At 47.7% G+C, this 8,418-nt stretch overlaps 2 pseudogenes; both read left to right on the top strand.

The window, feature by feature from the left end:
- Positions 1 to 1,350: 1,350 nt before the first annotated feature.
- LOC143680319 (protein CLEC16A pseudogene) lies at positions 1,351 to 6,358 on the top strand (annotated as a pseudogene).
- Positions 6,359 to 6,625: 267 nt separating this feature from the next.
- Positions 6,626 to 7,474, top strand: LOC143681148 (ras-related protein Rab-2A pseudogene; annotated as a pseudogene).
- The last annotated feature ends 944 nt before the right edge of the window (positions 7,475 to 8,418 follow it).

Genomic DNA, 8,418 nt, shown 5'->3' with positions numbered 1-8,418 from the left:
ACTGGTAGCCAATGACAGGTAAGACCCTTCCTTCAGAGCTTAAGGGCAACCTAAGACAGGCACAGTCACCTCAGCTAATAAAATAAAAAGGGGAAAATGTAGGAGCAAGGGTTAAAACAAGACCCACAGAATTTGTGGGAGGCAGCTGGCATCAGGGTGGTGGAGGCCTTAAACTATGGAGATTGTTATGTAGAACAGTCTGGGAGGAAGAGAATGTTTACCCCAAATGGTTATGTTAAGTACAAAGAAAGAGAGCACTGAAAAATAAGCACTCTGTTTCCTGTGGAAATGCATGCATGCCTTTTGTCACCCTGCAGTATATAGGCTGGATCTGGTTAAGAATCAAGTCATCTGTTGTCTATTATCACTGATCTTCAGACCCCCTGATCCCATCTCTTTCTCGTCATTCCTCAATATCCTTCGAGCTCCATTCCATAGGAAGCAACAGTCTTATTCTTAGCATCCATCTGTGGATGGATACACTGAACCAAACATCCAACCTACTAAGTCAAGTAGCAGACAAGACATCCCTCAGTGTAGAAACTCATCAGCCACAGATGAACAACCTCACATTGGAAATTATCACTCACAGAAAACAATAGGGGAGGGAAATTTTGCCAAAGTGAAATTGGCAAGACATGCTCTAGCTGGTAGAGAGGAAAGTTTTCATGATGCCTTTTAATATTTCCTTAGATCTCTCCAGAGTCTTGTTAAAAAGCTTTCTTATACGTTGGAGGATCAGTGACAGTTGCAGGATGGTAAACACTGGCATATGTGTAAGTGGTGCATATCTCATGGCATAAAAGCTGACCTCAACATCTAGGAAAGAGTCATCCTTGTATATTAGGATCTCTTAGAAATTAGTTGTGCTGCACAAGAGCCTTCCTTAGGCTTCTACCTTTCATGTGGTTTCTGAAGAACATTTCTGATTACCATTGCTAACAAACCCTAGGAACAGGGCTAGGAGAAGTTCTTAATAATTATTACTCAAGATAAATTGGGTGTAAATATGCAGAGTCATTTACTAGTTTATATTCATTTAGAGACCATGCTGAACAAATGTTATAGAGGTGTTTTTCATAGCTAATAAGAGAATTTGACTTCTAAAATCCCATGTTTTAAATTATGTGCTTTTATATAGTAAAATTTTTTATTTGCATATATGTGTATTATGTATATATTTTTGTGTTGGGTCAAAGGTTTTATTTAAATAAATATCTAACATTCTAAATTACATAATGTGTACTGGATCTAAGATGTTATTTTTTAAAACCTCAATAATAAAATGTTTTTAAAATAAGTTTTCTCTTTACTGTATACCAAATATTGCCATATTCCTCCCTGTTCATTATGACCCTGGAGTGTTCAGATACCGGCTACACTAGGCAGAAACTGAAGAGGACATTGAAATCTGTTTTGTCGGTCTGCTGTAAGTGAGCTTGGGTGTCTAATCTCTCTACTCATGGAACAATTTTATTCATATAATGATTACCTTACTGCAAGTTTATAAGCCACCCCCCCCCAGTTAATTGTTGCTTGTCAGATTTATAACTAAAATATTGAGATTCAAGGTGATTTTTGCTTTAAAATGAGAAACTTGGAAGAAATTACAAAGGCTTAGTATTATTGATTTAGGATCAAATATGTTAAATATTTTGGTCAATAGAGTACATTTCAAGTCTGCCAGATTAGCAAATTTACCACCCAATTGTTTGAATACCAAATATGTCTAAATTATATTTAGTTAGGAATGAAACAAGTATTTTCTTCATATGTGTTAATTCACCAAAATATATATTCTTAAATATGCTTTGATTCTCTTTTTTAGGTTGCTGTCAAAATAACAGACAAAGCTCAGCTCAATCTTACCAGTCTACAATAGGTATTTAACTGTTTTAATAATAAATAGTTAGAATATGAGTTTATTATTAATATATGATATTCTATAAACTCAGTTATCCTAATTTTCCTATTAGGTACAGTACTACATTTCACCACTTATATAAAGAAAATACATATGATACATAATTTTATCAAGCAGTTGTTTGAACAACATCTACTACTCAAATGCATGCACCATGTGAAAGGAATTTGTCACTTTTAATTGAGTAGAATAAAATTTCATATCCAATATTTTGAAGTAGTCAGGATTTTGCTTGGTAGAAAATCTGGTTGAAGTAATATTGTCCATAGATATGTTTCTTTTATTGCTTCCCTTACTGGTCTGCTTAAGAAGCAGTCTTTTACCTAACTTACAATAAAAGATACGAACATTTTTTTCAAGGGGTGGAAACATGGAACAGGGAGAGAAAAGGAAGCAGTGAAAACTTGGATTTCCCTGGTAAACCAATGTTGTTTTATGTTGCTTCAGTAATTACTTATGGGAAAATTTTATCAAATGCACATTTTAGCACTTTGAAAATGAAGCAGATATTTTAATGTTTATAACATACATGCTAAATTTGTACTTGGTGAGAAAATATGCATTATGATTTTTATCAGAATATAGTGGTAGCATAGTCACATGCCTAATTGTGACATGCATAAGTTTGGATTTGTGAACAGTCTTGTCGTGAGAAACTCTTAGAATGATGTTTTTAACATGTCTGCTGTGATCGGTTCCGTGTCTTGACCGAAAACAGATTTAAAATTGCCTCAGCTAGCGAGCACACCAGTGGTGCCTGATGTATGGTGAGGAAGACCTGTGACAGAAGATAGAGGGAAACCGGCAGGCTAATTTTCGGTCGCTCTCCTCCCTTGTCCTGATTCTGCAGTGAGTACACGTAGAGGGGGAGGAACAGCCTGGTAAGCAGGTGGTCGGTGAGCACATCACTGAGGAACTCACAGTTGATGAGGGTGTCGTTGAGATAGTGCAGGTGGTCCAAGTGCGGTCACAGAACAGAAGCGCAACCAACTAGTGGAGACCATCCGCTCCATCACCGAGATCCTGATCTGGGGAGACTAGAATGACAGCTCTGTATTCGACTTCTTCCTCCAGGAAAACATGTTTGTTTTCTTCCTGCGCCTCCTGCGGCAGAGATCGGGCCGCCGCGTGTGCGCTCAGCTGCTGCAGACCCTAAACCTCCTGTTTGATAACATCAATCGTGAGACCTCACTCTACTACCTGCTCTCCAATAACCGTGTCAATTCCATCATTGTGCATAAGTTTGACTTTTCCGACGAGGATATTATGGCATATTATATCTCATTCCTGAAAACACTGTCTCTAAAGCTAAACAACCACACTGTCCATTTCTTTTACAATGAGCACACGAATGACTTTGCCCTGTATACAGAAGCCATCAAATTTTTTAGTCACCCTGAAAGCATGGTTAGAATTGCTGTAAGAACCATAACTTTGAACGTCTACAAAGTGGATAACCAGGCCATGCTGCACTATATCAGAGATGAAACCGCTGCTCCTTACTTCTCCAGTTTACTCTGGCTCCTTGGGAGATGTGTGATCAAACTTGATAGCTGTGTGCGGGTGTAGGATAGGATAGACGGGTGAGGAGCACGGGAACCCGGGGAGACGGAGCAGCCTGGTGGCTGAGCACTTGGACCACCTGCACTATCTCAACGACACCCTCATCAACTGTGAGTTCCTCAGTGATGTGCTCACCGACCACCTGCTTACCAGGCTGTTCCTCCCCCTCTACGTGTACTCACTGCAGAATCAGGACAAGGGAGGAGAGCGACCGAAAATTAGCCTGCCGGTTTCCCTCTATCTTCTGTCACAGGTCTTCCTCACCATACATCAGGCACCACTGGTGTGCTCGCTAGCCGAGGCAATTTTGAATGGCGATCTGCCTGAGATGTCTGCCAAGCCTGAGCAAGATGTCCAGAGAACTTCTGCCAAGCCCAGCAGTCGGTGCTTCGTTAAACCAACTGAGTCACAAGAATGGTCCCTTGAGACAAACAAGCACAAGGGCAAGAGGCAGGTGCAAAAGAGACCCAACGACAAAACGTTGGGGAGGAAGAAGATGAGGAGAAAGGGCCCACCGAGGATGCCCAAGTCGATGCCGAGAAGGCTGAAGAGAGAGAGGCGGTGATCATGGAGCGCAGGCTGTCAGAGTTGGCCGCCAGCACCTCCGCGCAGGAGCAGAGCACTGCGGATGAGGAGAGTGCTGCCGCCTCGGGCTGCGGGAGTGTGCAGTGGAGCAGACCCTTCCTGGATATGGTGTGCCAGGCCCTGGACAGCCCAGATGATGATTACCATGCCCTCTTCGTGCTTTGCCGCCTCTACACCATGTCTCAGAATAAAGGCATGGATCCTGAAAAACTAGAGCGAATCCAGCTCCCAGTACCAAACGCAGCCCAGAAGATCCCCTACAACCACCTACTGGCCGAGAGACTCATCAGGATAATAGACAGTGCTGCTCAGCCAGACGGGAAGATCCGCTGGCAATGCTGGAGCTGAGCTGCCTGCTCCTAAAGCAGCAAGTCCTGACCAGCACCGGCTGCATCATCAAGGACATACACCTGGCCTGCTTGGAGAGCGCGAGAGAAGAAAGTGTTCACCTTGTGAGGCATTTTTATGAGGGAGGAGAAATTTCTTTAGACATGCTGGAAGATGAGTACAGGAGCATGACTGTGCAGCCCATGAGCGTGGAGAACCTCATGACGGATGCCTCCATCCTGCTGCCTCCAGCGGGCACGCCGCCGACAGGCATCGACTTTGTGAAGCGCTTGCCCTGCGGTGATGTGGAGAAGACCCGACGGGCCATCCGGCTGTTCTTCATGCTCAGGTCCCTGTCGCTGCAGCTGCAAGGTGAGCCCGAGACTCAGTTGCCGCTGACACGGGAGGAGGACCTCATCAAAGCTGACGACGTCCTGGATCTGAACAGCAGCGAGTGGATCGCCTGCGCAGTGGTCACCAAGGATGGCGGCATGGTCCAGCGGCTCCTAGCCGTGGACATTTACCAGATGAGTCTGGTGGAGCCCGATGTGTCCAGGCTTGGTTGGGGCGTGGTCAGGTTTGCAGGCCTCCTACAGGACGTGCAGGTGACGGGTGTAGACGATGACAGCCACGCCCTGAATGTCACCATCCACACACCCGCATCCAGTCCCCACGCCAAGCCCTTCCCCATTCTCCAGGCCGCCTTTGTCTTCTCAAACCACATCCGCTGCATCACTGCCAAGCTGCGCCTGGCTATGGGCCGCATCCAGGCCAGGCGAATGAAGATGCAGAGAATAGCTGCCCTCCTGGACCTCCCCGTCTAGCCGACACCTGAAGTCCTACAGGACGTGCAGGTGACTGGAGTAGAGGATGACAGCCGGCTCCTCTGCCTCCACCCAGCACATGCCCTTCCGCTTCTATGACCAGTGCTGCCAGGGCAGCAGTGACCCCATGGTGCAGCACACTGTCTTCACATCCGTGGGCAAGGTGCCAGGTTTTGCCCTGGCCCCGTGTCTGAACCAGCACAGCTCACTGCCCCTGTCCTCTCCTTCACCAACATCTGCCAGCAGGAGCGCCGACCACTGTGACTTAGGATGCTCCAGCTCAGCTTCCGCCCTTCCACAGCCCAGATGACCCCACAGTGCCAGACCAGTCTCAGCCTGACCTTCCCAACAAGTCGGTGATCATCCATGAGACGGAAGCCGGTGTCCAGGCCAGCAAGACCCTGGGAAGGAGCACCAATGTGGACACAGCCAACCCGTCTCCCAGCCTCATCCCCCCAGCAGCCCACCATCTCCCTGCTCTACGAGGACACTACCGCCATGCTGAGCGTGGAGTCGCTGACCCCTGTCCCTCCCATGGACCCCTACAGCCTCCGCGCCCTCACCGGCATCCCCCTACCTCCCATGGCAGCCGCAGCTGGCACGGCGGCCCCGGGAAGGGGGGCTGGGCCTCCGAGCACTGACCAGCAGCCCCCCCTCTCTGCACGCATCGCTGACAGGGACCCCAGCGGAGTCCGCTCAGCAGACACATTGGGAGCAACTGCAGTTCCCAGTGGCCCCGAAGATCCATCTCAGCCACCTGTCAGCGTGCACCCCTGAAATGGAAGAAGCCCGTTTTCCATTCTCCATTTGAACGCCTTTCACTTGGCACCTCTCATGAGCAGGCTGGGACCAGCGGAGACGCCCCAGCAAACCCAGACAACCCTCCTGGCCTCTCGGGGATGGTGTTGGGATCTTCACCTCACAGCCCGACAGCCTCCCAGTAGGTTGTGCCACTGCCCCCCCTTCCTTCGGGCAGCCCCTCCTGGCACCGTCTCATTGCTGTCAGCATCCCCCATGTGCTCAGAAAACAACAGCCACTTCTGGAAGAAATTTGTGGAAAAGCAAATTTCGATAAATATCTCCTTTGGATATTTAGTTCCAGTTTTGGTAGCAGATGAAAAAATCTTTATGTAAATAGCACCTATTATTTATATATTTTTTGGTTTTAATTTAATCTTTTTATCTTAAATCTCCAGGGAGAGGATCTAATTACAGGTTCAAACATGCAGTATTGAATAGGGATTATTCTGCCTTTACAAAATGGAATTTTGATTAAAACATGGCTTTGCTGGGGGACGTCCGCCCTTTCGAACCGGCACCCTGAGTGACATCGGGGCGAGGGGCGTAGGGGTGCAGCAGCAGGAAGAGGAGCCCAGCATCCTGGCCCGGAGCGGCCGTGACCATGGCACCTGCCGACCTCTTCAGGGACCTCATCATCAGGGATACAGTGCAGGTAAACCACGCTTATCGCTGCTGCGCACAGACAAGAGATTTCAGCCAGTGCACCACCTGGGTGAAGAGTCTGGTGCTCACATGATCACTATAGATGAAAAACAGATAAAACTTCAGATATGGGATACAGCAGGGCCAGCGTCTTTTCGTACCATCACAAGGCCATACTACAGAGATGCAGCAAGGGCTTTGCTAGTGCATGATATTACAAGGACGGGTACATTCACCCACTTGACAATCTTTTTAGAAGATGCCCGCTGGCATTCCAGTTCCCACATGGCCATTATACTTATTAGAAATGAAAGTGACTTAGAATCTAGAAGAGAAGTAAAGAAAGAAGGTGAAGCGTCTGCATGAGAACATGGACTCATCTTCATGGAATCTTCTGCTAAGACTGCTTCCAATGTTGAAGAGGCATTTCTTGATATAACCAAATAAACTTAAGAAAAATTCCAAGAAGGAGTCTTTGACGTTAATAATGAGGCAAATGGAATTAAAATTGGCCCTCAGCATGCTGCTACTAATGCGATGCATGCATGCCATCAGGGAGGACAGCAGGCAGGGGAGGCTGCTGCTGAGTTTCCTTTTACTGTCTAGCTGCCCAGGGGGCTCCTCACTCCTTTCAACCCTCTCTCCTCCTGCTCAACTGAGATATGACACTATGCGAAATGACTTTATGTCACAGAAGAATTGAATCCTTCAAATTCTTACATAACTTTGAATAGATGGCTAAGGTTCTCTTGGAAAGACTTCTTATACATGCAGGGACCCTGCTTTCCCCAACCACCTAACGGGAACCCGCAGCACCCACTGCTAATGGTTTTCAGTCCCACCATGCCCACAGACGCCACACGAGCAGACCTTCCCCAGGGACTCTCCTCTCTGGAGGGCCCTGGGCTCTTGTTCTTATCAGTGTCCCTCCCGGGGGCCCAAGTGTTTCTTTCTGCCAAACAAATACTGGGGCAACTTCTTTATCTTCATAGACCCACTTCTGAGGAGAAAAAAGAAACAAAAGGAATAAAAGTCAATGAACCAAAAGAAAGTTCATGAGCTGAAGGTGTAGTTCCCCAGCCTCTCGGTGCCCAGAGCCCTTGCCTGTCCCTTATCTGTATAGCCAGCTGCTGTGGCTGCTGCAACCTGAGTATGAAATGTAAGAGCAGCTGCAAGCATAAAGAAGGGAGGAACAGAGATGGCCACATGGAAAATGTGAGCCCTGATTCAACCCAGCCACTGAGGAGTGTGTCTGAAGGGGTTGTCTTGGATTCTCCGTAACATATGCACTTAGCAAAATTATGTGGCATCCATGATAAGTTTTGTTGGCTTTCTTGAAGGTTGTTCATCAGTCTAGTTGAAAGCATTTAGATGGTCCAAGTCATCTTTGCGAGGCCAAGTGCCATAGCAGCTTAGCACAAGGGCTCTAGCGTCAACTGGGCCCAGACTCCAGTGCTGCCTCCACCACCCCCACCCCACCCTGCCCTCTGGGAGGCTCGGAGACATCAAGGGCACCCTGTGGGGTAGTGCAGGGATAGGAGACCTGCTGGGGAGCCACCTGCATGACGCAGGGTGCTGCTGACCCCTCCCCGGCCAACGAGGGGAAGGACGCTCCAGTGACCCGCCCTTGCCAGTGCTGCTTTGCAACACCCGCTTGCCATGAGCTGTGACTGCTGGCTTCCCTATTATGTGGCACAGAGCGGCCCTGCCGTTGGCGTGTTAAACGCCACCGTGGGGAAACTGCAGTGCCAG

The sequence above is a fragment of the Tamandua tetradactyla genome, chromosome 4 (genome assembly GCF_023851605.1).
Source record: "Tamandua tetradactyla isolate mTamTet1 chromosome 4, mTamTet1.pri, whole genome shotgun sequence".
NCBI lineage: Eukaryota > Metazoa > Chordata > Mammalia > Pilosa > Myrmecophagidae > Tamandua > Tamandua tetradactyla.
The sequence above is the reverse complement of the archived record's forward strand: the minus strand, read 5'-3'. Positions and strand labels throughout refer to the sequence as shown.